Source organism: Idiotropiscis lumnitzeri, unplaced genomic scaffold (assembly GCF_059441095.1).
Source record: "Idiotropiscis lumnitzeri isolate Australia: NSW breed Sydney's pygmy pipehorse unplaced genomic scaffold, RoL_Ilum_1.0 HiC_scaffold_50, whole genome shotgun sequence".
In the NCBI taxonomy this organism is placed as follows: domain Eukaryota; kingdom Metazoa; phylum Chordata; class Actinopteri; order Syngnathiformes; family Syngnathidae; genus Idiotropiscis; species Idiotropiscis lumnitzeri.
Genome location: NW_028283588.1, coordinates 327,930 through 354,972, shown reverse-complemented (window position 1 = coordinate 354,972; position 27,043 = coordinate 327,930).

Below are 27,043 nucleotides of genomic sequence, written 5' to 3'. Positions count from 1 at the left end.
GTGTTGCTCGGCCCCTACACGTCCTCCACCTGCATGCTGAGCACCGGTTCCCCTCAAGGACGCGTGCTGAGCCCTCTCCTATACGCCCTCTACACCTACGACTGCAGCCCGGCCCACGGCAACAACACCATCGTCAAGTTTGCTGACGACGCGACAGTGGTCGGTCTGATCTCGGAAGGTGACGAGACAGCCTACAGAGAGGAGGTAAAGAGACTGACAGCTTGGTGCAAGGACAACAGACTGCACCTTAACACTGCAAAAACAAAGGAGATTGTCGTCGACTTCAGGAGGAACAAGACGGTGCCGCCCCCCCTCTGCATCGAAGGCGTGTGTGTGGAGAGGGTCCACACGTTCAAGTTCCTGGGAGTACAGATCTCCGACGACCTTTCTTGGACTCACAACACCACAGCAGTGGTAAAGAAGGTCCACCAGCGTCTGCACTTCCTGAGAGTCCTCAGGAAATTCAACCTGGACAGGAAGCTGCTGCTAGCCTTCTACCACTCGTCCATTGAGAGCCTGTTGACGTACTGTGTCTCCACCTGGTACAGCGGCTGCACTGAGGCGGACAGAGTGAGGCTCCAGAGGACAGTCAAAACAGCGCAAAGGATTATTGGCTGCCCTCTCCCCTCACTGTCGGACATCTACACCGCCCGGTGCCTCAGAAGGGCTCTCAACATCGTCAAAGACAATACCCACCCAAACTCACACCTGTTCGACCTGTTGCCCTCTGGCAGGCGCTACAGATGCATCAAATCGAGGACCAATAGACTGAGAAACAGTTGCTTTCCGAGAGCCATCTCCATTCTGAACTCTCACACACACACGAGAACACCCTTACCTTGCAGAACAGCATCGTGATGTGTTTTTATATACCCTATTCTGTACTAAATTCCATTGCACTCTCTTATTTATTAATCTAATTTATATATTTGTCTGTCTTATTGTTGTATTGCACTGGAGAGGGGAGCCTTCTAATCTCGTTGCACACTTGAGTACAATGACAATAAAGGGATTTCTAATTCTAATTCTAATTCTACTACGCATAGGAATGACTGATTGTAGTCATGGTCTTTACTGATTTATGATATTATTTTCACATGCTAAAGTTATATTACTTAGTTTATAAATGTGTGAACATAGTATTTTCATGACCTACACTCACATTCACATCATACATATTCAGTCTGCACATTACAAACTGATGACAAGCCAGACAGCACTTCATGGACAAATATGACAAAGCACATTCTCCACATAGGACATAGAGATGCAAACATACCAAATTGGGCACTGGATTTAGTTTTAAAATCGCTGCATTGGCTCCCCGTGTGTTTCAGGATTGATTTTAAGGTTCTTCAATTAGTTTTTAAATACCTTAACGGTCTTGGGCCATCCTCGCGGACCCTGAGGTCCTCTGGCACCGGCCTGTTAATTATTCCTCGGGTGAGGACTGGAACACATGGCGAGGCTGCATTCAGCCATTCTGGTCCTCGTCTATGGAATAGCCTGCCGGAGGACATCAGGTCCGCAGAGACTGTTGATATTTTTAAAAGGAGGCTCAAGACCAGACCTGGGCATTGCACGGCCCGCGGGCCACATCCGGCCCGCCGGGTGGCACTGACTGGCCCGTATGACAGACCTGGGCATTGTATGGCCCGGGCCACATACCTTTGGTTGACTCTGACCGCGAGTGTAAGGTTAATTGGAAATTTCAAAATAAACATACTTTTTAATTTCACCTCATTCATGGGCGAAAGCTGCACTGCTTTTATTCTGAATTTTTTTTTTTTTTTTATTCCCGCACAATGTGCGTCGCACATAATGACGTAATGCGTTTATCAAGACATGCGCGCGATTGAATCACAACAAGACAACGTTCGCCCTCAAAAATGTCCGCTCAGGCTACAAAAAGAAAGGTAGATGCCGAATGTAGAATTTTCAACAAAAATTGGACAGCGAAGTATTTATTTACTGAAGTTAGAGGTAAAGCTGTGTGTTTAGTTTGCGGGGAGCAGATCGCCGTGTTGAAGGACTACAATTTGAGTCGGCATTACCAGACGAAACATGCAGAGAAATATAAAAACGGCACCAGATAACAATGAACTGGGACACTTTTTCTCAAAATCACAGTTCAGTGACAGTCAATATGTTGTATCTTGCTTAATGTTTGGTGCAAAAAGACAATATTGTGATGTCTTTAAAATGCTCAGAACCTTTACACAACTATCCAACAGTATATGGAACTCAAAATGTGTTTTGAAGTGAATGTGACAGAATATGTTTACTAATATGAGTCACAAATAGTAAAAAATGTTAATATTTTGTCTACCATTGTGTTGAGAAATTTGAATGAATAAATTTTTGGAAGGCAACCTCATTTTTTCAGTTTATTTGGTATTTAGTTTCATTGCTTAACTTTAATGCCAGCTTGTCAAAACAGTGCTATTTACTGCTTTTTAAAAAAGAAATACAATTAATATTATGCAGAATTGAGTTCAGCCTTTTGGCCCGGCCCTCCACAATATTTTATGTTTCTTATGTGGCCCCATGGAAAAAATAATTGCCCACCCCTGCTCAAGACTCACCTTTTTTGTTTGGCTTTTAAATAATTTATCTTAGTCTTTTAATTCAGGATTGTCATTTTATATATTATCATTGTCTTTAATTTTTTTTAGCTTCTTTGTCTTTTAGTATCATCATTTTTCTTATATATTTTAGCTCCGTCGTTTTATATTATTGTCTTTTAATTTTTAGCTTCTTCTCTGTCTTTTAGTATCATAATTTTTCTTATATATTTTAGCTTCGTCTTTTTATATTATTGTCCTTTAATTTTTAGCTTCTTTTTTGTTTAGCATTATCATTTTCTTTTATATATTTTAGCTCCAGTGTTTCCTCAAGGGGGGCCTCCGCGCTGGGAGGTGTGGCTGGCCTTCTCACAGGGGGCTTCATCCCGGAGGCTCCTTAGGCCCGGCGGACCGGGGCCCTCTGCACTATGTGTAGGGTCTACCCCGGTCAGTCTGGGCTAAGGGTCTGTGTGTTGGCGCAGCTCCCTGTGGGCGTGAGCCGTCATCCCTCTCAGCGCGGATGACCTACCCTGGGTACATTTTCTCATATGGTTTCTCTGTGCCTTACCCTGTCTTTCTACTAAGATGGTTTATTAAGTTGTGTGAATGCGAGTGTTCTGTGTGTGTGCGAGTTCAGGCGTGTATGTGGATGTGTCTTGTGTTTATGTTGAGTGGGTGGAATGGGTTTTAGTTTTTCGTTGTAATTTGGATGTTTTTATTGTACAGCACTTTGAGCCGCATTTTATGGATGAAAAGTGCTCTTATAAATAAAATTTGATTGATTGATTGGAGGGTTCAAGGGGACGCCATTGCAAAAACACATTCTGAAAGACATAATTTGATTTTGGAGCACACATACATGCACACTGACAAGATTACAGGGGAATACCAGCAGGAGAGACGGAGAGACTGCCCGCCGGAGAAGGCCAGCCGTGGAATACCAGTCTTGGGGACCAGCTGGGAATCAACCATCCAGACAATGATTAATCTGGAGAGGACCTTCCCTTGGACGTAGACCCGTGCCGGGGGAAGAATGTGAGGCTGGGCTGAGATAACGCACGACTCTTTTCGACTGTGCTTGCCCGAGTACATTTTCTCATGAGATTAAGAAAAAGCCGCTCAGTACTATTTCCTGAACCTCCGCCCTATTTCCTACCTACCATTCATTTCAAAAGTCCTAGATAATGTAGTCGCCACTCAACTCCACTCTCATCTCACCTGCAATAACCCTTTCAGTCCGGTTTCCGTGCACTTCACAGCACTGAATCAACTCTACTCAAGGTCACCTCTGCTCTCCTCATTGCAGCTGACTCAGATTCATTCTCCATTGTCATCCTTCTTAACCTGACTGCGGCCTTTGACACCATCTCACACACCATCCTTCTCAAAAGACTTTCTTCCATCGGCATCACCCACACCGCCCTCAACTGGTTCCATTCATACTTCAAAGACCGCACTCAGTTCATCCAGCTTAAATATTTCTCATCAAAGTCCCTCCCAGTCACCTCAGGTTTGCCCCAAGGCTCGGTCCTGGCCCCCCTATTATTTATCATATACCTCCTTCCCCTTGGCAGAATTTTCCGAAAATTCAATATCGCTTTCCATTGCTTCGCGGATGACACCCAGCTCTAGTTCTCCTGCAAACCCAGCATATCACTCCCTCCCACCTCCGTCACCTCCTGTCTATCTGAAATCAATGACTGGTTTTCTAATAATTTCATGAGGCTTAACAGCGACAAAACAGAAGTTATTCTTTTCAGTACAAAATCAATACAATCCAAAGTTGGCAGTTTTCCCATTCCTGTTGGCCCCTCCATTGTTTTCCCATCCCCTCAGGTCAAGAGTCTGGGTGTCATCCTTGACAGCACTCTATCTTTCCATAAGCATAATAACACAACCCGGTCAGCCTACTTCCATCTGCACAATATCAGTCAACACCGCCCCTCCCTTTTTCCCTCATCCACTTCTATTCTGGTCCAAGTCGAGTCAAGTCAATTTTATGTGTATAGGTGAAATACTCAACCAGGGCTGCTCTGCATGTTGTGCTGGGCCACCTGGAACAACAGCGGAGCTATGCAAGGATGCTCTTTGTGGACTACAGCTCGGCATTCAACACGATCATCCCAGACATCCTCGTCGCCAAACTGGACACTCTCGGCCTCCCTGCCCTCACACGCATCTGGATTAAGGACTTTCTGACCAACAGACCCCAGACTGTGTTGCTCGGCCCCTACACGTCCTCCACCCTCATGCTGAGCACCGGTTCCCCCCAAGGATGCGTGCTGAGCCCTCTCCTGTACGCCCTCTACACCTACGACTGCAGCCCGGCCCACGGCAACAACACCATCGTCAAGTTTGCTGACGACACGACAGTGGTCGGTCTGATCTCGGAAGGTGACGAGACAGCCTACAGAGAGGAGGTAGGGAGACTGACAACTTGGTGCAAGGACAACAGACTGCACCTTAACTCTGCTAAAACAAAGGAGATTGTCGTCGACTTCAGGAGGAACAAGACGCTGCCGCCCCCCCTCTGCATCGAAGGCGTGTGTGTGGAGAGGGTCCACACGTTCAAGTTCCTGGGAGTACAGATCTCCGATGACCTTTCTTGGAGTCACAACACCACAGCAGTGGTAAAGAAGGTCCGCCAACGTCTGCACTTCCTGAGAGTCCTCAGGAAATTCAACCTGGACAGGAAGCTGCTGCTGGCCTTCTACCACTCGTCCATCGAGAGCCTGCTGACGTACTGTGTCTCCACCTGGTACAGCGGCTGCACTGAGGCGGACAGAGTGAGGCTCCAGAGGACAGTCAAAACAGCGCAAAGGATTATTGGCTGCCCTCTCCCCTCGCTGTCGGACATCTACACCGCCCGGTGCCTCAGAAGGGCTCTCAACATCGTCAAAGACAATACCCACCCAAACTCACACCTGTTCGACCTGTTGCCCTCTGGCAGGTGCTACAGATGCATCAAATCAAGGACCAATAGACTGAGAAACAGTTTCTTTCCGAGAGCCATCTCCATACTGAACTCTCACACACACACGAGACCACCCTAACCTTGCAAAACAGCATTGTGATGTGTTTCTATATGCCCTATTCAGTACTGAATTCCATTGCACTGTCTTATTTATTTATCTAATTTATATATTGTCTGTATTATTGTTGTATTGCACTGGAGAGTGGAGCCCTCTAATCTCGTTGCACACTTGAGTACAATGACAATAAAGGGATTTCTATTTCTATTCTATTCTTTTTTTAACTTTTCTCGAGGGCCATGGCGAGCCATTTCAAAAAAGCTGCACAACTAACGTATAAAATATTGATAAATTTGCTCTGCCTGATGTGTGTGTAAAGTTTCACGAGTTGTCGTTCATATTTAGAACCTCATAATCAGCGTTGTTTTATTGCCGAACAGTGCAATGCCACTCCCACAACTTTTCACGAAAAAGGATGAATTTCGTATTGTGACATCCTCATGGCCGAAACAGTCATCCGAGCATATATGAGGGCGACCTTGTTGAGTTGCACGGAGAAAAACATCCAAGAAAATAACTTGTATTAGCTTTTACCAGTTGGTGGCGCTACTACTACGATGAAAAATAAGTTGGTAGATGTCTTCAGGGCTGAGGTATCCTCAAATGTGTACAACTTCGAGAAGATAGGATCATCTGAGTCATGTTGCCGGAGCTTTTGTTGCCACAAAGTACAATCGGATTTTTCAGCACCGTAATAGCCACGCCTTTTGCCAAAACGTCACAAAATTCGGCAGAGAGTAAGATCATTGTCTTGAGTCTTTTCTGACTAATTTTCAGTCGGATTCGTCAAAAGGGCACCGTGCATAATGTGAAAATTTAAATAAAAACAAATTTTTGATTCCACTTGGCGGCGCTGTGTGTATAACAAAATAATAACATTAAGATGTCTTCAGGTCGGGACGTTTTATTTACAGGTGAAGGTTTGGATTTTTCGGAGCATGTGCAGGGGAGTTATTAAGCATTTATTTATTTGTATTAGGTTCATTTTGTCTTCTTATTATTGATATTTGACTGATTCATTAAAAGCAGACAATTATGTTTTAGGTTAATTTTTTACCTGACATGTTTCGGCGAGTCTTTCGCCTTCTTCAGAGTGTCGCATGATGGTGTCTTGAGACCCGTCTTTATCAGCTGATGTTCCATGAGGGTGTGACTTACCTGTCAAAAAAATGAAAAATCAGAGCAGTAAAAGAACAAGCACAACATGAACATTACAAATCAGCAATCACTGACCACTGCAAAAGGGAAAACCACATCATGGACCGGGAGAAGGGCAGGGTCATCCGCACCGAAGAGAACAAACAACAGCGCTGGATCAGAGAGGCCATTGAGATCTGCAAGCGAGGCATAAAAACCATGAACAGAGACAAGGGAGCCTTCATCCTCTCTACCACCTGGAGCAGCATCTTGGCGGAGTGAACGGACAGCGGGGGGCGTGACTTGCCTTCATTCTTGTGACAGGTAAGTCACGCCCTCATGGAACATCAGCTGATAAAGACGGGCCACAAGACACCATCATGTGACACTCTGAAGAAGGCGAAAGACTTTCGTATTGTGACATCCTCAAGGCCTAAACACTCATCCGATCAAAAATAAGTTGGCAGCCGTCTTCAGGGCCTGAATATCCTCAAATGTGAAAAATTTCGAGAATATGGATCATCTGAATCATTTTGCAGGAACTTTTGTTGCCACGGAGATTAATCAGACTCTGCGGCACCGTAATAGCCACGCCCTTCGAAGGAAAGTCACAAAAATAGGGATAGAGTAAGATCAATGTCTTGAGTCTTTTCTAGCCAATTTTCAATCGGATTCGTTAAAAGGGCACCGTGCAGTACGTCAAAATGTAAAAAATGATATTGATTGGCGCAAGGTGTATAACTGAATATAAACATATAGATGTCTTCAGGTACCGACTCTTTATGTACATGTGAAGTTTTGGATTTTTAGCAGCATGTGCAGGAGAGTTATTAAGCATTTTGTCCATTGCGGCGAAGGAAATCTTAAGTGAAAACTTCGAAGCCCCGCCCCCGTTCATATAGTATTTCGGAAACAAAAAATTTTAGCCCCAGTGTTTGTCCCAGGTCTTAAGATGCTACAGACAGAATTTTAAGGCAATCAGATGAAGCCTTTAGGATCAGGGTGCAAAAGAATGACCCCTGTAAACATGCAAAAAAGGGCAAAAGTCGGACTTTCAAAAATTCATAACTCACTTCCTGTTCATATTAGACGTTAAAATATCAAATTTTTCGCCATGCCCGATGAGACTGCCAAGTTTGGTGAATTTTTGTGCATGTTTCGGGGGTCAAAAATGCGATCGAACAATCGGAAAAATAATAATAATAATAATTTCTACAAAAACAATAGGGACTTCGCAGCGGTCGCTGCTCAGGCCCTAATAATAATAATAATAATAAAAGTAATAATATTTTCTACAAAAACAATAGGGACCTCGCAGCCGTCGCAGCTCGGGCCCTAATAACAATTTCTAGAAAAACAATAGGGACCTCGCAGCGGTCACTGCTCGGGCCCTAATAATAATAATAATAAAAATAATAATAATTTCCACAAAAACAATGGGGACCTCGTAGCGGTCGCTGCTCGGGCCCTAATAATAATTTCTACATAAACAATAGGGACCTCGCCGCGGTCGCTGCTCGGGCCCCAATAATAATTTCTACACAAAGTCCATTGTGGTGACCCGCCCCTTTTAAGTAAATTCAAAATGGCCGACTTCCTGTAAAACCTAGCTCATTGCTCCAAGAGACTTTTTTGTAGGTCTTGGTCTTATACATACGGTGAACCCTCGCTACTTCGCGGTTCACCTTTCGCGGGTTCAGTGCTTCGCGGGTATAAAAAATATTCGGGGGCATTGTAGTTTCGCCGAGCGGCACGACGGGCGCTGGAGCGGTTAGACGGCCGGCGTGCGCCGAAGAAGAGCGTGGGCGAAGAGGAGAGTGGACGAAGAAGAGCACGTTCCCCCGGACACGATCGGTGGCGACGTTTCGCGCGGTTCGGACCGTACCAGAGCTCCGCCCGGCGTGCGTGGCAGTTAAGCCGTAGAGGAGCACCTTCCCCGGGCACGGGCGGTGCCAAGCGGCCCCTAAGTTTAACCGAATGGAAGCTCCGGAGGAGGAGGGCATGCTCGCGTCACAGTAAGCCAAAGAGGAGCACCTTCCCCGGGCACGGGCGGTTCCAAGCGGCCCCTAAGTTTAACCGAATGGAAGCTCCGGAGGAGGCGGGCATGCTCGCGTCACAGTAAGCCGAAGAGGAGCACCTTCCCCGGGCACGGGCGGTGCCAAGCGGCACCTAAGTTTGACCGAATGGAAGCTCCGGGGCAGGAGGGCGGGCGTGTGTCACAGTAAAGCCGAATTGGAACACCTCTTCCGCCCGGGCACGAACGGAGCGCGAAGCTGTCAGTTATGAATGAATAAATGAATAAATAAATAAATAAATAAAGAATGCCACCTTTCATTTCACAGGGCACACCGGACGGCGTACCAGCAGGTAAAAGTCGGAGTAATTAAATAAATACAAAAAGAATGGCTGGGGAATAAAAAAATAATACGTTTTAATAATAATTTGTTTTTTTTGTTATAACATGAATTTCACTCTCTCTCTCTGTCTATATATATATTTATTATATATATTGTATTTTTTTTTAAGCATTTTTGAAGGTGCGCCGCTACTTCGCGGATTTTCAGTTTTCGCGGGTGGTCTCTGTCCCCATTAACCGCGATAACCGAGGGTTCACTGTACTCCATGAAATTTACAAAAAGCAAGGTGAAACACTCAACCAGGGCTGCTTTTTTTAACATTTCTCGAGGGCCATGGCGAGCCATTTCAAAAAAGCTGCACAACTAACGTATAAAATATTGATAAATTTGCTCTGCCTGATGTGTGTGTAAAGTTTCACGAGTTGTCGTTCATATTTAGAACCTCATAATCAGCGTTGTTTTATTGCCGAACAGTGCAATGCCACTCCCACAACTTTTCACGAAAAAGGATGAATTTCGTATTGTGACATCCTCATGGCCGAAACAGTCCTCCGAGCATATATGAGGGCGACCTTGTTGAGTTGCACGGAGAAAAACATCCAAGAAAATAACTTGTATTAGCTTTTACCAGTTGGTGGCGCTACTACTACGATGAAAAATAAGTTGGTAGATGTCTTCAGGGCTGAAGTATCCTCAAATGTGTACAACTTCGAGAAGATAGGATCATCTGAGTCATGTTGTCGGAGCTTTTGTTGCCACAGAGTACAATCTGACTTTTCAGCACCGTAATAGCCACGCCTTTTGCCAAAACGTCACAAAATTCGGCAGAGAGTAAGATCATTGTCTTGAGTCTTTTCTGACTAATTTTCAGTCGGATTCGTCAAAAGGGCACCGTGCAGTACGTGAAAATTAAAATAAAAACACATTTTTGATTCCACTTGGCGGCGCTGTGTGTATAACAAAATAATAACATTAAGATGTCTTCAGGTCGGGACGTTTTATTTACAGGTGAAGGTTTGGATTTTTAGGAGCATGTGCAGGGGCGTTATTAAGCATTTATTTATTTGTATTAGGTTCATTTTGTCTTCTTATTATTGATATTTGACTGATTCATTAAAAGCAGACAATTATGTTTTAGGTTAATTTTTTACCTGACATGTTTCGGCGAGTCTTTCGCCTTCTTCAGAGTGTCGCATGATGGTGTCTTGAGACCCGTCTTTATCAGCTGATGTTCCATGAGGGTGTGACTTACCTGTCAAAAAAATGAAAAATCAGAGCAGTAAAAGAACAAGCACAACATGAACATTACAAATCAGCAATCACTGACCACTGCAAAAGGGAAAACCACATCATGGACCGGGAGAAGTGCAGGGTCATCCGCACCGAAGAGAACAAACAACAGCGCTGGATCAGAGAGGCCATTGAGATCTGCAAGCGAGGCATAAAAACCATGAACAGAGACAAGGGAGCCTTCATCCTCTCTACCACCTGGAGCAGCATCTTGGCGGAGTGAACGGACAGCGGGGGGCGTGACTTGCCTTCATTCTTGTGACAGGTAAGTCACGCCCTCATGGAACATCAGCTGATAAAGACGGGTCACAAGACACCATCATGTGACACTCTGAAGAAGGCGAAAGACTTTCGTATTGTGACATCCTGAAGGCCTAAACACTCATCCGAGCAAATATAAGGTAGATTTTGTTAACCTGCCCGGAGAAAAAAATCAACGAAAATAATTTGTATTTGTTTTAACCAGTTGGTGGCGCTACCACTGCGATCAAAAATAAGTTGGCAGCCGTCTTCAGGGCCTGAATATCCTCAAATGTGAAAAATTTCGAGAAGATGGATCATCTGAATCATTTTGCAGGAACCTTTGTTGCCACGGAGAATAATCAGACTCTGCGGCACCGTAATAGCCACGCCCTTCGAAGGAAAGTCACAAAAATAGGGATAGAGTAAGATCAATGTCTTGAGTCTTTTCTAGCCAATTTTCAATCGGATTCGTTAAAAGGGCACCGTGCAGTACGTCAAAATGTAAAAAATGATATTGATTGGCGCAAGGTGTATAACAGAATATAAACATATAGATGTCTTCAGGTACCGACTCTTTATGTACATGTGAAGTTTTGGATTTTAGCAGCATGTGCAGGAGAGTTATTAAGCATTTTGTCCATTGCGGCGAAGGAAATCTTAAGTGAAAACTTTGAAGCCCCGCCCCCGTCATATAGTATTTCGGAAACAAAAGATTTTAGCCCCAATTTTAGCCCCAGTGTTTGTCCCAGGTCTTAAGATGCTACAGACAGAATTTTAAGGCAATCAGATGAAGCCTTTAGGATCAGGGTGCAAAAGAATGACCCCTGTAAACATGCAAAAAAGGGCAAAAGTCGGACTTTCAAAAATTCATAACTCACTTCCTGTTCATATTAGACGTTAAAATATCAAATTTCTCGCCATGCCCGATGAGACTGCCAAGTTTGGTGAGTTTTTGTGCATGTTTCGGGGGTCAAAAATGCGATCGTACAATCGGAAAAATAATAATAATAATAATTTCTACAAAAACAACAGGGACTTCGCAGCGGTCGCTGCTCAGGCCCTAATAATAATAATAATAATAATAATAAAAGTAATAATATTTTCTACAAAAACAATAGGGACCTCGCAGCCGTCGCAGCTCGGGCCCTAATAACAATTTCTAGAAAAACAATAGGGACCTCGCAGCGGTCACTGCTCGGGCCCTAATAATAATAATAATAATAATTTCCACAAAAACAATGGGGACCTCGTAGCGGTCGCTGCTCGGGCCCTAATAATAATTTCTACATAAACAATAGGGACCTCGCCGCGGTCGCTGCTCGGGCCCCAATAATAATTTCTACACAAAGTCCATTGTGGTGACCCGCCCCTTTTAAGTAAATTCAAAATGGCCGACTTCCTGTAAAACCTAGCTCATTGCTCCAAGAGACTTTTTTGTAGGTCTTGGTCTTATACATACAGTGAACCCTCGCTACTTCGCGGTTCACCTTTCGCGGGTTCAGTGCTTCGCGGGTATAAAAAATATTCGGGGGCATTGTAGTTTCGCCGAGCGGCACGACGGGCGCTGGAGCGGTTAGACGGCCGGCGTGCGCCGAAGAAGAGCGTGGGCGAAGAGGAGAGTGGACGAAGAAGAGCACGTTCCCCCGGACACGATCGGTGGCGACGTTTCGCGCGGTTCGGACCGTACCAGGGCTCCGGCCGGCGTGCGTGGCAGTTAAGCCGTAGAGGAGCACCGTCCCCGGGCACGGGCGGTGCCAAGCGGCCCCTAAGTTTAACCGAATGGAAGCTCCGGAGGAGGAGGGCATGCTCGCGTCACAGTAAGCCGAAGAGGAGCACCTTCCCCAGGCACGGGCGGTTCCAAGCGGCCCCTAAGTTTAACCAAATGGAAGCTCCGGAGGAGGAGGGCATGCTCGCGTCACAGTAAGCCGAAGAGGAGCACCTTTGCCGGGCACGGGCGGTTCCAAGCGGCCCCTAAGTTTAACCGAATGGAAGCTCCGGAGGAGGCGGGCATGCTCGCGTCACAGTAAGCCGAAGAGGAGCACCTTCCCCGGGCACGGGCGGTGCCAAGCGGCCCCTAAGTTTAACCGAATGGAAGCTCCGGGGGAGGAGGGCGGGCGTGTGTCACAGTTAAGCCGAATTGGAACACCTCTTCCGCCCGGGCACGAACGGAGCGCGAAGCTGTCAGTTATGAATGAATAAATGAATAAATAAATAAATAATTAAAGAATGCCACCTTTCATTTCACAGGGAACACCGGACGGCGTACCAGCAGGTAAAAGTCGGAGTAATTAAATAAATACAAAAAGAATGGCTGGGGAATAAAAAAATAATACGTTTTAATAATAATTTGGTTTTTTTGTTATAACATGAATTTCACTCTCTCTCTCTCTCTCTCTCTCTCTCCCCGTATATATATATATATATATATATATATATATATATATTTATTATATATGTTGTATTTTCTTTTAAGCATTTTTGAAGGTGCGCCGCTACTTCGCGGATTTTCAGTTTCCGCGGGTGGTCTCGGTCCCCATTAACCGCGATAACCGAGGGTTCACTGTACTCCATAAAATTTACAAAAAGCGAGGGGAAACACTCAACCAGGGCTGCTTTTTTGAACATTTCTCGAGGGCCATGGCGAGCCATTTCAAAAAAGCTGCACAACTAACGTATAAAATATTGATAAATTTGCTCTGCCTGATGTGTGTGTCAAGTTTCACGAGTTGTCGTTCAAATTTAGAACCTCATAATCAGCGTTGTTTTATTGCCAAACAGTGCAATGCCACTCCCACAACTTTTCACGAAAAAGGATGAATTTCGTATTGTGACATCCTCATGGCCGAAACAGTCCTCCGAGCATATATGAGGGCGACCTTGTTGAGTTGCACGGAGAAAAACATCCAAGAAAATAACTTGTATTAGCTTTTACCAGTTGGTGGCGCTACTACTACGATGAAAAATAAGTTGGTAGATGTCTTCAGGGCTGAAGTATCCTCAAATGTGTACAACTTCGAGAAGATAGGATCATCTGAGTCATGTTGCCGGAGCTTTTGTTGCCACAAAGTACAATCGGACTTTTCAGCACCGTAATAGCCACACCTTTTGCCAAAACGTCACAAAACTCGGCAGAGAGTAAGATCATTGTCTTGAGTCTTTTCTGACTAATTTTCAGTCGGATTCGTCAAAAGGGCACGGTGCAGTACGTGAAAATTAAAATAAAAACAAATTTTTGATTCCACTTGGCGGCGCTGTGTGTATAACAAAATAATAACATTAAGATGTCTTCAGGTCGGGACATTTTATTTACAGGTGAAGGTTTGGATTTTTAGGAGCATGTGCAGGGGAGTTATTAAGCATTCATTTATTTGTATTAGGTTCATTTTGTCTTCTTATTATTGATATTTGACAGATTCATTAAAAGCAGACAATTATGTTTTCGGTAAATTTTTTACCTGACATGTTTCGGCGAGTCTTTCGCCTTCTTCAGAGTGTCGCATGATGGTGTCTTGAGACCCGTCTTTATCAGCTGATGTTCCATGAGGGTGTGACTTACCTGTCAAAAAAATGAAAAATCAGAGCAGTAAAAGAACAAGCACAACATGAACATTACAAATCAGCAATCACTGACCACTGCAAAAGGGAAAACCACATCATGGACCGGGAGAAGGGCAGGGTCATCCGCACAGAAGAGAACAAACAACAGCGCTGGATCAGAGAGGCCATTGAGATCTGCAAGCGAGGCATAAAAACCATGAACAGAGACAAGGGAGCCTTCATCCTCTCTACCACCTGGACCAGCATCTTGGCGGAGTTAACGGACAGCGGGGGGCGTGACTTGCCTTCATTCTTGTGACAGGTAAGTCACGCCCTCATGGAACATCAGCTGATAAAGACGGGCCACAAGACACCATCATGTGACACTCTGAAGAAGGCGAAAGACTTTCGTATTGTGACATCCTCAAGGCCTAAACACTCATCCGAGCAAATATAAGGTAGATTTTGTTAACCTGCCCGGAGAAAAACATCAACGAAAATAATTTGTATTTGTTTTAACCAGTTGGTGGCGCTACCACTGCGATCAAAAATAAGTTGGCAGCCGTCTTCAGGGCCTGAATATCCTCAAATGTGAAAAATTTCGAGAAGATGGATCATCTGAATCATTTTGCAGGAACTTTTGTTGCCACGGAGAATAATCAGACTCTGCGGCACCGCAATAGCCACGCCCTTCGAAGGAAAGTCACAAAAATAGGGATAGAGTAAGATCAATGTCTTGAGTCTTTTCTAGCCAATTTTCAATCGGATTCGTTAAAAGGGCACCGTGCAGTACGTCAAAATGTAAAAAATGTTATTGATTGGCGCAAGGTGTATAACAGAATATAAACATATAGATGTCTTCAGGTACCGACTCTTTATGTACATGTGAAGTTTTGGATTTTTAGCAGCATGTGCAAGAGAGTTATTAAGCATTTTGTCCATTGCGGCGAAGGAAATCTTAAGTGAAAACTTCGAAGCCCCGCCCCCGTCATATAGTATTTCGGAAACAAAAAGTTTTAGCCCCAGTGTTTGTCCCAGGTCTTAAGATGCTACAGACAGAATTTTAAGGCAATCAGATGAAGCCTTTAGGATCAGGGTGCAAAAGAATGACCCCTGTAAACATGCAAAAAAGGGCAAAAGTCGGACTTTCAAAAATTCATAACTCACTTCCTGTTCATATTAGACGTTAAAATATCAAATTTTTCGCCATGCCCGATGAGACTGCCAAGTTTGGTGAATTTTTGTGCATGTTTCGGGGGTCAAAAATGCAATCGAACAATCGGAAAAATAATAATAATAATAATTTCTACAAAAACAATAGGGACTTCGCAGCGGTCGCTGCTCAGGCCCTAATAATAATAATAATAATAATAATAATAAAAGTAATAATATTTTCTACAAAAACAATAGGGACCTCGCAGCCGTCGCAGCTTGGGCCCTAATAACAATTTCTAGAAAAACAATAGGGACCTCGCAGCGGTCACTGCTCGGGCCCTAATAATAATAATAATAATAATTTCCACAAAAACAATGGGGACCTCGTAGCGGTCGCTGCTCGGGCCCTAATAATAATTTCTACATAAACAATAGGGACCTCGCCGCGGTCGCTGCTCGGGCCCCAATAATAATTTCTACACAAAGTCCATTGTGGTGACCCGCCCCCTTTTAAGTAAATTCAAAATGGCCGACTTCCTGTAAAACCTAGCTTATTGCTCCAAGAGACTTTTTTGTAGGTCTTGGTCTTATACATACAGTGAACCCTCGCTACTTCGCGGTTCACCTTTCGCGGGTTCAGTGCTTCGCGGGTATAAAAAATATTCGGGGGCATTGTAGTTTCGCCGAGCGGCACGACGGGGCGCTGGAGCGGTTAGACGGCCGGCGTGCGCCGAAGAAGAGCGTGGGCGAAGAGGAGAGTGGACGAAGAAGAGCACGTTCCCCCGGACACGATCGGTGACGACGTTTCGCGCGGTTCGGACCGTACCAGAGCTCCGGCCGGCGTGCGTGGCAGTTAAGCCGTAGAGGAGCAATTTCCCCGGGCACGGGCGGTGCCAAGCGGCCCCTAAGTTTAACCGAATGGAAGCTCCGGAGGAGGAGGGCATGCTCGCGTCACAGTAAGCCGAAGAGGAGCACCTTCCCCGGGCACGGGCGGTTCCAAGCGGCCCCTAAGTTTAACCGAATGGAAGCTCCGGAGGAGGAGGGCATGCTCGCGACACAGTAAGCCGAAGAGGAGCACCTTCCCCGGGCACGGGCGGTGCCAAGCGGCCCCTAAGTTTAACCGAATGGAAGCTCCGGGGGAGGAGGGTGGGCGTGTGTCACAGTTAAGCCGAATTGGAGCACCTCTTCCGCCCGGGCACGAGCGGAGCGCGAAGCTGTCAGTTATGAATGAATAAATGAATAAATAAATAAATAAATAAAGAATGCCACCTTTCATTTCACAGGGCACACCGGACGGCGTACCAGCAGGTAAAAGTCGGAGTAATTAAATAAATACAAAAAGAATGGCTGGGGAATAAAAAAATAATACGTTTTAATAATAATTTGTTTTTTTTGTTATAACATGAATTTCACTCTCTCTCTCCCCGTATATATATATATATACATATATATATATATATATATATGTATATATATATATATATATGTATATATGTATATATATATATATATATATATATATATATATATATGTATATATATATATTTATATATATATATATTGTATTTTTTTTTTAAGCATTTTTGAAGGTGCGCCGCTACTTCGCGGATTTTCAGTTTTCGCGGGTGGTCTCTGTCCCCATTAACCGCGATAACCGAGGGTTCACTGTACTCCATAAAATTTACAAAAAGCGAGGTGAAACACTCAACCAGGGCTGCTTTTTTGAACATTTCTCGAGGGCCATGGCGAGCCATTTCAAAAAAGCTGCACAACTAACGTATAAAATATTGATAAATTTGCTCTGCCTGATGTGTGTGTAAAGTTTCCCGAGTTGTCGTTCATATTTAGAACCTCATAATCAGCGTTGTTTTATTGCCGAACAGTGCAATGCCACTCCCACAACTTTTCACGAAAAAGGACGAATTTCGTATTGTGACATCCTCATGGCCGAAACAGTCATCCGAGCATATATGAGGGCGACCTTGTTGAGTTGCACAGAGAAAAACATCCAAGAAAATAACTTGTATTAGCTTTTACCAGTTAGTGGCGCTACTACTACGATGAAAAATAAGTATGTAGATGTCTTCAGGGCTGAAGTATCCTCAAATGTGTACAACTTGTGTACACGGGCGGTTCCAAGCGGCCCCTAAGTTTAACCGAATGGAAGCTCCGGAGGAGGAGGGCATGCTCGCGACACAGTAAGCCGAAGAGGAGCACCTTCCCCGGGCACGGGCGGTTCCAAGCGGCCCCTAAGTTTAACCGAATGGAAGCTCCGGAGGAGGAGGGCATGCTCGCGACACAGTAAGCCGAAGAGGAGCACCTTCCCCGGGCACGGGCGGTGCCAAGCGGCCCCTAAGTTTAACCGAATGGAAGCTCCGGGGGAGGAGGGTGGGCGTGTGTCACAGTTAAGCCGAATTGGAGCACCTCTTCCGCCCGGGCACGAGCGGAGCGCGAAGCTGTCAGTTATGAATGAATAAATGAATAAATAAATAAATAAATAAAGAATGCCACCTTTCATTTCACAGGGCACACCGGACGGCGTACCAGCAGGTAAAAGTCGGAGTAATTAAATAAATACAAAAAGAATGGCTGGGGAATAAAAAAATAATACGTTTTAATAATAATTTGTTTTTTTTGTTATAACATGAATTTCACTCTCTCTCTCCCCGTATATATATATATATATATATATATATATATATATATATATATATATATATGTACAACTTCGAGAAGATAGGATCATCTGAGTCATGTTGCCGGAGCTTTTGTTGCCACAAAGTACAATCGGACTTTTCAGCACCGTAATAGCCACGCGCCTTTTGCCAAAACGTCACAAAATTCGGCAGAGAGTAAGATCATTGTCTTGAGTCTTTTCTGACTAATTTTCAGTCGGATTCGTCAAAAGGGCACCGTGCAGTACGTGAAAATTAAAATAAAAACACATTTTTGATTCCACTTGGCGGCGCTGTGTGTATAACAAAATAATAACATTAAGATGTCTTCAGGTCGGGACGTTTTATTTACAGGTGAAGGTTTGGATTTTTAGGAGCATGTGCAGGGGAGTTATTAAGCATTCATTTATTTGTATTAGGTTCATTTTGTCTTCTTATTATTGATATTTGACTGATTCATTAAAAGCAGACAATTATGTTTTAGGTTAATTTTTTACCTGACATGTTTCGGCGAGTCTTTCGCCTTCTTCAGAGTGTCGCATGATGGTGTCTTGAGACCCGTCCGTCTTTATCAGCTGATGTTCCATGAGGGTGTGACTTACCTGTCAAAAAAATGAAAAATCAGAGCAGTAAAAGAACAAGCACAACATGAACATTACAAATCAGCAATCACTGACCACTGCAAAAGGGAAAACCACATCATGGACCGGGTGAAGGGCAGGGTCATCTGCACCGAAGAGAACAAACAACAGCGCTGGATCAGAGAGGCCATTGAGATCTGCAAGCGAGGCATAAAAACCATGAACAGAGACAAGGGAGCCTTCATCCTCTCTACCACCTGGAGCAGCATCTTGGCGGAGTGAACGGACAGCGGGGGGTGTGACTTGCCTTCATTCTTGTGACAGGTAAGTCACGCCCTCATGGAACATCAGCTGATAAAGACAGGTCACAAGACACCATCATGTGACACTCTGAAGAAGGCGAAAGACTTTCGTATTGTGACATCCTCAAGTCCTAAACACTCATCCGAGCAAATATAAGGTAGATTTTGTGAACCTGCCCGGAGAAAAACATCAACGAAAATAATTTGTATTTGTTTTAACCAGTTGGTGGCGCTACCACTGCGATCAAAAAGAAGTTGGCAGCCGTCTTCAGGGCCTGAATATCCTCAAATGTGAAAATTTTCGAGAAGATTGATCATCTGAATCATTTTGCAGGAACTTTTGTTGCCACGGAGAATAATCAGACTCTGCGGCACCGCAATAGCCACGCCCTTCGAAGGAAAGTCACAAAAATAGGGATAGAGTAAGATCAATGTCTTGAGTCTTTTCTAGCCAATTTTCAATCGGATTCGTTAAAAGGGCACCGTGCAGTACGTCAAAATGTAAAAAATGATATTGATTGGCGCAAGGTGTATAACAGAATATAAACATATAGATGTCTTCAGGTACCGACTCTTTATGTACATGTGAAGTTTTGGATTTTTAGCAGCATGTGCAGGAGAGTTATTAAGCATTTTGTCCATTGCGGCGAAGGAAATCTTAAGTGAAAACTTTGAAGCCCCGCCCCCGTCATATCGTATTTCGGAAACAAAAGATTTTAGCCCCAGTGTTTGTCCCAGGTCTTAAGATGCTACAGACAGAATTTTAAGGCAATCAGATGAAGCCTTTAGGATCAGGGTGCAAAAGAATGACCCCTGTAAACATGCAAAAAAGGGCAAAAGTCGGACTTTCAAAAATTCATAACTCACTTCCTGTTCATATTAGACGTTAAAATATCAAATTTCTCGCCATGCCCGATGAGACTGCCAAGTTTGGTGAGTTTTTGTGCATGTTTCGGGGGTCAAAAATGCGATCGAACAATCGGAAAAATAATAATAATAATAATTTCTACAAAAACAACAGGGACTTCGCAGCGGTCGCTGCTCAGGCCCTAATAATAATAATAATAAAAGTAATAATATTTTCTACAAAAACAATAGGGACCTCGCAGCCGTCGCAGCTCGGGCCCTAATAACAATTTCTAGAAAAACAATAGGGACCTCGCAGCGGTCACTGCTCGGGCCCTAATAATAATAATAATAATTTCCACAAAAACAATGGGGACCTCGTAGCGGTCGCTGCTCGGGCCCTAATAATAATTTCTCCATAAACAATAGGGACCTCGCCGCGGTCGCTGCTCGGGCCCCAATAATAATTTCTTCACAAAGTCCATTGTGGTGACCCGCCCCTTTTAAGTAAATTCAAAATGGCCGACTTCCTGTAAAACCTAGCTCATTGCTCCAAGAGACTTTTTTGTAGGTCTTGGTCTTATACATACAGTGAACCCTCGCTACTTCGCAGTTCACCTTTCGCGGGTTCAGTGCTTCGCGGGTATAAAAAATATTCGGGGGCATTGTAGTTTCGCCGAGCGGCACGACGGGGCGCTGGAGCGGTTAGACGGCCGGCGTGCGCCGAAGAAGAGCGTGGGCGAAGAGGAGAGTGGACGAAGAAGAGCACGTTCCCCCGGACACGATCGGTGGCGACGTTTCGCGCGGTTCGGACCGTACCAGAGCTCCGGCCGGCGTGCGTGGCAGTTAAGCCGTAGAGGAGCACCTTCCCCAGGCACGGGCGGTGCCAAGCGGCCCCTAAGTTTAATGGAATGGAAGCTCCGGAGGAGGAGGGCATGCTCGCGTCACAGTAAGCCGAAGAGGAGCACCTTCCCCGGGCACGGGCGGTTCCAAGCGGCCCCTAAGTTTAACCGAATGGAAGCTCCGGAGGAGGAGGGCATGCTCGCGACACAGTAAGCCGAAGAGGAGCACCTTCCCCGGGCACGGGCGGTGCCAAGCGGCCCCTAAGTTTAACCGAATGGAAGCTCCGGGGGAGGAGGGTGGGCGTGTGTCACAGTTAAGCCGAATTGGAGCACCTCTTCCGCCCGGGCACGAGCGGAGCGCGAAGCTGTCAGTTATGAATGAATAAATGAATAAATAAATAAATAAATAAAGAATGGCACCTTTCATTGCAGAGGGCACACCGGACGGCGTACCAGCAGGTAAAAGTCGGAGTAATTAAATAAATACAAAAAGAATGGCTGGGGAATAAAAAAATAATACGTTTTAATAATAATTTGTTTTTTTTGTTATAACATGAATTTCACTCTCTCTCTCCCCGTATATATATATATATATATATATATATTGTATTTTTTTTAAGCATTTTTGAAGGTGCGCCGCTACTTCGCGGATTTTCAGTTTTCGCGGGTGGTCTCGGTCCCCATTAACCGCGATAACCGAGGGTTCACTGTACTCCATAAAATTTACAAAAAGCGAGGTGAAACACTCAACCAGGGCTGCTCTGCATGTTGTGCTGGGCCACCTGGAACAACAGCGGAGCTATGCAAGGATGCTCTTTGTGGACTACAGCTCGGCATTCAACACGATCATCCCAGACATCCTCGTCGCCAAACTGGACACTCTCGGCCTCCCTGCCCTCACACACATCTGGATTAAGGACTTTCTGACCAACAGACCCCAGACTGTGTTGCTCGGCCCCTACACGTCCTCCACCCTCATGGTGAGCACCGGTTCCCCCCAAGGATGAGTGCTGAGCCCTCTCCTGTACGCCCTCTACACCTACGACTGCAGCCCGGCCCACGGCAACAACACCATCGTCAAGTTTGCTGACGACACGACAGTGGTCGGTCTGATCTCGGAAGGTGACGAGACAGCCTACAGAGAGGAGGTAGGGAGACTGACAACTTGGTGCAAGGACAACAGACTGCACCTTAACTCTGCTAAAACAAAGGAGATTGTCGTCGACTTCAGGAGGAACAAGACGCTGCCGCCCCCCCTCTGCATCGAAGGCGTGTGTGTGGAGAGGGTCCACACGTTCAAGTTCCTGGGAGTACAGATCTCCGATGACCTTTCTTGGAGTCACAACACCACAGCAGTGGTAAAGAAGGTCCGCCAACGTCTGCACTTCCTGAGAGTCCTCAGGAAATTCAACCTGGACAGGAAGCTGCTGCTGGCCTTCTACCACTCGTCCATCGAGAGCCTGCTGACGTACTGTGTCTCCACCTGGTACAGCGGCTGCACTGAGGCGGACAGAGTGAGGCTCCAGAGGACAGTCAAAACAGCGCAAAGGATTATTGGCTGCCCTCTCCCCTCGCTGTCGGACATCTACACCGCCCGGTGCCTCAGAAGGGCTCTCAACATCGTCAAAGACAATACCCACCCAAACTCACACCTGTTCGACCGGTTGCCCTCTGGCAGGCGCTACAGATGCATCAAATCAAGGACCAATCGACTGAGAAACAGTTTCTTTCCGAGAGCCATCTCCATACTGAACTCTCACACACACACGAGACCACCCTAACCTTGCAAAACAGCATTGTGATGTGTTTCTATATGCCCTATTCAGTACTGAATTCCATTGCACTGTCTTATTTATTTATCTAATTTATATATTGTCTGTATTATTGTTGTATTGCACTGGAGAGGGGAGCCCTCTAATCTCGTTGCACACTTGAGTACAATGACAATAAAGGGATTTCTATTTCTATTCTATTCTTTTTTTAACTTTTCTCGAGGGCCATGGCGAGCCATTTCAAAAAAGCTGCACAACTAACGTATAAAATATTGATAAATTTGCTCTGCCTGATGTGTGTGTAAAGTTTCACGAGTTGTCGTTCATATTTAGAACCTCATAATCAGCGTTGTTTTATTGCCGAACAGTGCAATGCCACTCCCACAACTTTTCACGAAAAAGGATGAATTTCGTATTGTGACATCCTCATGGCCGAAACAGTCATCCGAGCATATATGAGGGCGACCTTGTTGAGTTGCACGGAGAAAAACATCCAAGAAAATAACTTGTATTAGCTTTTACCAGTTGGTGGCGCTACTACTACGATGAAAAATAAGTTGGTAGATGTCTTCAGGGCTGAAGTATCCTCAAATGTGTACAACTTCGAGAAGATAGGATCATCTGAGTCATGTTGCCGGAGCTTTTGTTGCCACAAAGTACAATCGGACTTTTCAGCACCGTAATAGCCACGCCTTTTGCCAAAACGTCACAAAATTCGGCAGAGAGTAAGATCATTGTCTTGAGTCTTTTCTGACTAATTTTCAGTCGGATTCGTCAAAAGGGCACCGTGCAGTACGTGAAAATTAAAATAAAAACACATTTTTGATTCCACTTGGCGGCGCTGTGTGTATAACAAAATAATAACATTAAGATGTCTTCAGGTCAGGACGTTTTATTTACAGGTGAAGGTTTGGATTTTTAGGAGCATGTGCAGGGGCGTTATTAAGCATTCATTTATTTGTATTAGGTTCATTTTGTCTTCTTATTATTGATATTTGACTGATTCATTAAAAGCAGACAATTATGTTTTAGGTTAATTTTTTACCTGACATGTTTCGGCGAGTCTTTCGCCTTCTTCAGAGTGTCGCATGATGGTGTCTTGAGACCCGTCTTTATCAGCTGATGTTCCATGTGGGTGTGACTTACCTGTCAAAAAAATGAAAAATCAGAGCAGTAAAAGAACAAGCACAACATGAACATTACAAATCAGCAATCACTGACCACTGCAAAAGGGAAAACCACATCATGGACCGGGAGAAGGGCAGGGTCATCCGCACCGAAGAGAACAAACAACAGCGCTGGATCAGAGAGGCCATTGAGATCTGCAAGCGAGGCATAAAAACCATGAACAGAGACAAGGGAGCCTTCATCCTCTCTACCACCTGGAGCAGCATCTTGGCGGAGTGAACGGACAGCGGGGGGCGTGACTTGCCTTCATTCTTGTGACAGGTAAGTCACGCCCTCATGGAACATCAGCTGATAAAGACGGGTCACAAGACACCATCATGTGACACTCTGAAGAAGGCGAAAGACTTTCGTATTGTGACATCCTCAAGGCCTAAACACTCATCCGAGCAAATATAAGGTAGATTTTGTTAACCTGCCCGGAGAAAAAAATCAACGAAAATAATTTGTATTTGTTTTAACCAGTTGGTGGCGCTACCACTGCGATCAAAAATAAGTTGGCAGCCGTCTTCAGGGCCTTAATATCCTCAAATGTGAAAAATTTCGAGAAGATGGATCATCTGAATCATTTTGCAGGAACTTTTGTTGCCACGGAGAATAATCAGACTCTGCGGCACCGTAATAGCCACGCCCTTCGAAGGAAAGTCACAAAAATAGGGATAGAGTAAGATCAATGTCTTGAGTCTTTTCTAGCCAATTTTCAATCGGATTCGTTAAAAGGGCACCGTGCAGTACGTCAAAATGTAAAAAATTATATTGATTGGCGCAAGGTGTATAACAGAATATAAACATATAGATGTCTTCAGGTACCGACTCTTTATGTACATGTGAAGTTTTGGATTTTTAGCAGCATGTGCAGGAGAGTTATTAAGCATTTTGTCCATTGCGGCGAAGTAAATCTTAAGTGAAAACTTTGAAGCCCCGCCCCCGTCATATAGTATTTCGGAAACAAAAGATTTTAGCCCCAATTTTAGCCCCAGTGTTTGTCCCAGGTCTTAAGATGCTACAGACAGAATTTTAAGGCAATCAGATGAAGCCTTTAGGATCAGGGTGCAAAAGAATGACCCCTGTAAACATGCAAAAAAGGGCAAAAGTCGGACTTTCAAAAATTCATAACTCACTTCCTGTTCATATTAGACGTTTAAAATATCAAATTTCTCGCCATGCCCGATGAGACTGCCAAGTTTGGTGAGTTTTTGTGCATGTTTCGGGGGTCAAAAATGCAATCGAACAATCGGAAAAATAATAATAATAATAATTTCTACAAAAACAACAGGGACTTCGCAGCGGTCGCTGCTCAGGCCCTAATAATAATAATAATAATAATAATAAAAGTAATAATATTTTCTACAAAAACAATAGGGACCTCGCAGCCGTCGCAGCTCGGGCCCTAATAACAATTTCTAGAAAAACAATAGGGACCTCGCAGCGGTCACTGCTCGGGCCCTAATAATAATAATAATAATAATTTCCACAAAAACAATGGGGACCTCGTAGCGGTCGCTGCTCGGGCCCTAATAATAATTTCTACAAAAACAATAGGGACCTCGCCGCGGTCGCTGCTCGGGCCCCAATTATAATTTCTACACAAAGTCCATTGTGGTGACCCGCCCCCTTTTAAGTAAATTCAAAATGGCCGACTTCCTGTAAAACCTAGCTCATTGCTCCAAGAGACTTTTTTGTAGGTCTTGGTCTTATACATACAGTGAACCCTCGCTACTTGGCGGTTCACCTTTCGCGGGTTCAGTGCTTCGCGGGTCTAAAAAATATTCGGGGGCATTGTAGTTTCGCCGAGCGGCACGACGGGGCGCTGGAGCGGTTAGACGGCCGGTGTGCGCCGAAGAAGAGCGTGGGCGAAGAGGAGAGTGGACGAAGAAGAGCACGTTCCCCCGGACACGATCGGTGGCGACGTTTCGCGCGGTTCGGACAGTACCAGAGCTCCGGCCGGCGTGCGTGGCAGTTAAGCCGTAGAGGAGAACCTTCCCCGGGCACGGGCGGTGCCAAGCGGCCCCTAAATTTAACCGAATGGAAGCTCCGGAGGAGGAGGGCATGCTCGCGTCACAGTAAGCCGAAGAGGAGCACCTTCCCCGGGCACGGGCGATTCCAAGCGGCCCCTAAGTTTAACCGAATGGAAGCTCCGGAGGAGGAGGGCATGCTCGCGTCACAGTAAGCCGAAGAGGAGCACCTTCCCCGGGCACGGGCGGTGCCAAGCGGCCCCTAAGTTTAACCGAATGGAAGCTCCGGGGGAGGCGGGCATGCTCGCGTCACAGTAAGCCGAAGAGGAGCACCTTCCCCGGGCACGGGCGGTGCCAAGCGGCCCCTAAGTTTAATGGAATGGAAGCTCCGGAGGAGGAGGGCATGCTCGCGTCACAGTAAGCCGAAGAGGAGCACCTTCCCCGGGCACGGGCGGTTCCAAGCGGCCCCTAAGTTTAACCGAATGGAAGCTCCGGAGGAGGAGGGCATGCTCGCGACACAGTAAGCCGAAGAGGAGCACCTTCCCCGGGCACGGGCGGTGCCAAGCGGCCCCTAAGTTTAACCGAATGGAAGCTCCGGGGGAGGAGGGTGGGCGTGTGTCACAGTTAAGCCGAATTGGAGCACCTCTTCCGCCCGGGCACGAGCGGAGCGCGAAGCTGTCAGTTATGAATGAATAAATGAATAAATAAATAAATAAATAAAGAATGGCACCTTTCATTGCAGAGGGCACACCGGACGGCGTACCAGCAGGTAAAAGTCGGAGTAATTAAATAAATACAAAAAGAATGGCTGGGGAATAAAAAAATAATACGTTTTAATAATAATTTGTTTTTTTTGTTATAACATGAATTTCACTCTCTCTCTCCCCGTATATATATATATATATATATATATATATATTGTATTTTTTTTTTAAGCATTTTTGAAGGTGCGCCGCTACTTCGCGGATTTTCAGTTTTCGCGGGTGGTCTCGGTCCCCATTAACCGCGATAACCGAGGGTTCACTGTACTCCATAAAATTTACAAAAAGCGAGGTGAAACACTCAACCAGGGCTGCTCTGCATGTTGTGCTGGGCCACCTGGAACAACAGCGGAGCTATGCAAGGATGCTCTTTGTGGACTACAGCTCGGCATTCAACACGATCATCCCAGACATCCTCGTCGCCAAACTGGACACTCTCGGCCTCCCTGCCCTCACACACATCTGGATTAAGGACTTTCTGACCAACAGACCCCAGACTGTGTTGCTCGGCCCCTACACGTCCTCCACCCTCATGGTGAGCACCGGTTCCCCCCAAGGATGCGTGCTGAGCCCTCTCCTGTACGCCCTCTACACCTACGACTGCAGCCCGGCCCACGGCAACAACACCATCGTCAAGTTTGCTGACGACACGACAGTGGTCGGTCTGATCTCGGAAGGTGACGAGACAGCCTACAGAGAGGAGGTAGGGAGACTGACAACTTGGTGCAAGGACAACAGACTGCACCTTAACTCTGCTAAAACAAAGGAGATTGTCGTCGACTTCAGGAGGAACAAGACGCTGCCGCCC